The sequence below is a fragment of the Camelina sativa genome, chromosome 11 (assembly GCF_000633955.1).
Source record: "Camelina sativa cultivar DH55 chromosome 11, Cs, whole genome shotgun sequence".
In the NCBI taxonomy this organism is placed as follows: Eukaryota; Viridiplantae; Streptophyta; class Magnoliopsida; order Brassicales; family Brassicaceae; genus Camelina; species Camelina sativa.
This window is the reverse complement of record NC_025695.1, coordinates 1,422,291-1,426,005: the sequence shown is the minus strand read 5'-3', so window position 1 is coordinate 1,426,005 and position 3,715 is coordinate 1,422,291.

The following is a 3,715-nucleotide window of genomic DNA, read 5'->3' as shown; positions in this document are numbered from 1 at the left end:
TTTTGTGTGTGTTGTNAAAAAAAAAAAAAAAAAAAAAAAGAAGGGCACGCGAAATCTGACAAAGCACTAACTTGGTGTGCCCCCTTCTCTTCAGACAAACTTACCTTCTTTTCAGGATATGTTTTCTCCTTTCCTTTTCATTATCTCTCTTTTTCCTTTTTTTCTACTCTCTGCTTTTTCTCATCAATCACATTATTATTTTTACTAATTATTTAGCTAAATATGTTAACAATAGTTTAAAATATTTATTTAGAATATAAATCTAACTTTTTTTTTTTTTGAACTAAAAAATATAAATCTAACTAAAACCAATAATATCTCATATTTTGTTAATCTTACGATACTCGAGAGTAGAGAGGATCATTGTAACAATCTTATTATATTAATCGAGAATTACAAATATAAAACTAATATTAGAATGTGTAAAAAATTAGAATGAAATGCTATTAGAATTATTAAGGGTACTAAAGACAATTAGTCATCTAATTAAATATTAATTAGCATAAAACTAAAAATCAGTGCAACTAAATACCGATATATTTGCACCTGAAATATTTTCTATCATACTCTTTCTCTCCCATTTACACGAAGGTGAAGAAAACAATAAGATGAAAAGCCCCATCACAATCTACATGTAATTATGTTTCGATATTACTAACATATTATCATTAGAAAAAATTTCACATAACTAACATATTTAATTACTGCTAAAAAAGATTCTTAGCGATCAATTCAAACAAAGCATAACCATTGACAACGTACCCACCCGGTAAATAGAAGTAAAATACGGGACAATGATTTATCAGACTCTTCAAGTGGTAGATATAATTTCCACATAACTTGACTTATTTAACTAATTGTAAATGAATCACTCTGTTCATGCCATTTTTAAAATGTAGATGATTCAGAAGATTATGGTGAGCAAGTTTTCGATGATAGTAGTTAAGAAGCATGATCTAAAACAACATTATATAAATTCTGTAAAAAACATTTTTAACATACAAATTTATTATATATAAGCAAACAAAATTTATAATCACAAAAGATTATTAATAACATAAAAACAACAAAAATTATTACCAAAATTTACATCAAATAAAAAGTTTAGCCTTCGGTCTACCGCAAGTTAATACCTATCATTATGAATTTGTGAGTCAATCTAAGTATATTGATAAGCAATTAAAAAAAAGTCAAAAGAGTTTCTAAACCTATTTGGACCTAAACATATGTTTTTATTTTTTGTTGGGTCGTTGCAGAAAATCTTTTTGATTAGATTTACTTCAGTTTAATTTTGTAGATCCTCAAAGATTAATACTAGTTGAGATGCCAAAAGGGTGCGATCGATGCATGTGGCAGCCAATAAGAATCCAATGAATGCAAGCTAGCTTAAAGAAGCTAATTAAGAAGTCGATTCATTGCTCCTTCATCCTTCACATGGTTTTATACATCTCTCACGAATCTATTCACATCATCCAATAGATTTGCCTCTTCTAAGTTAATATTATTTTATTTGTTTTGTTGTCCTTTGATCAGATTCGATTCTACTACTTCTGAAACTTGCAGGCGATTGATAAAGCAAATGTCTCTACGTCATCATCATGGATAGTTGAATGATCAAATTAATTTATGGATCGATCGATCGACGTGTAGTTGTACTATTTTAAGAGTGTTATTAGGAATAAAATCTTGATGATATATTGAGTCTAAGTAAAAACTGTTTTAAGAGTTTTGTAAATAAATTCATAAGGGTTTTCTAAGAAATATTCGTGTGATTATAGCAACCCACATGGCCTAAGATTGCTAGGCAAGTGGCATACATTTCGAATTGCAAAATTAATAAACAAAAAAAATTAGGAACAAGAGCTAATGATGATTCTCTTTTGTGTATTTTTAACTTTTTAGTTGGTTTTAACATTTCTAAATATTTAGTTTTAATCAATATGAAACTCACCTTAATTTACGGCATGCAATATTTTCTAATTAATCAATGTGAACTAATATTATAATTTTATAATTGAATATAAGCGATATACAGTAATTGTTTTCCGGATGCATGTATGTATATATATTCTTACAAGCTTTGATCTCATATAGTATTATCTTCGGATGCGTTTGATATAATTTCTTATAGTAGCAACTAGCAAATGTAATGATTAGAACTAACATAAAATTTTTTATCAGAATTTTCTTTCCCAAAGTATTGAACGTTGTGAAACGATAGGGAAAGTCGAAAGCTACATGTTACCTAATTACAATATGGACGAGTACTCGTGTGATTATGGGAACCACCAAAACGTGGTCCATTCATCCCCCTTTTTAGCCAGCCTTTATCTCTTCTTCTTTTCTCCCCAAATCTCTATATTACTTCGTACCAAATTCTTTAATTCTTATTTTACAAAAGTTGTATGTGATTATCAAATTAAAGTGATCGATCATACTCATGGAATCCATGTAAATCGTTTTCGATAGTCGTCACTCGTTAGTCGTTAGCTTTGTTTTCAACCGAACGATTAAATTGGTACAAGAGCACGTTCATTCATTTGATAAGAAAAATCTATATTTCTTCTTTTATTTTTTTTATTTTTTTCTTTTGTGGTATATATCATTATCAGTATATCACACCACCTGTAATAATAAGAGATTGTAGGTTTACCCCGTTTTATTGTGTTGTCGAGTACATGTGTATCAAAAGTTTAGCTGTCAAACTCCACTTTAATTTCATGCCATGAGTCGAATTCCACGATATTGGTTTAGAGTTCTCTCTGGTCCTATTGATTAAGTTGACATTACAAGAAAAAGTTGTAATTGTATTACTATATAGCATAATTTTGTATTGGAAAGTACTTTAATTTGTTTTCTTTCGATCGTGTGACAATGACAGGATGCATGACAAACAGAGAAAAGTTATGGGATTCCAATATGCAATTTGCATGCTGATAAATAAATTGATGGGAAAGGCAAGGGTAACTACATATATATATATACTGTATAAAATCCAATCAGACCCATAATATCACCAATAACAAAATATCAAAAAAAATATAAAATTTATTGTTGCTTATTTTCAGAAAACCGAAATATGTAATGCTAAGTAAATAAATTTTATATAAAACTTTAAATTTCCTATAAAATTGAAGATTTTTTTCCCCAATACATATTATTTTTTTTTCTTGTTTTTTTTGTAGGCCTGGACATAAAATCCGTACCCGAATATCCAACCCGGAACCCGACCCGAAAAACCGGGTTCGGGTTGGGTACGGGTTTGCCTATAAAATCCTATTGGATTCTATTTTCTAATACCCGTAGATTTGGGTTAGGATCGGGTAATACCCAGTACCCGTTTGGGTACCCATTAAACCCGAACATATAAACATATTTATAATATTTATCATTATTATAATGCAATTACCCCAAAATTATGATTATAATTTTGAATATTTCATTTAGTTTTATACCTAAATATCAAAAATAATCAAAATATCTAAAATATTTTGTTATGTAAGTCAAAATTTAACTAAATTTATTTAAATTTAACTATATTTTTTCGGGTACCCGGTAATTCGGGTACTAATCGGCTTCTAAAATTTGTAACATAAACCGACCGAACCCGATAGTACACAAACCGAACTGAACCCATATATCTAAAAATACCCAATAATTCTATTTTTCTAAACCCGTTTACCCGAACCCGAACGGGTTACCCGAATGCCCAACC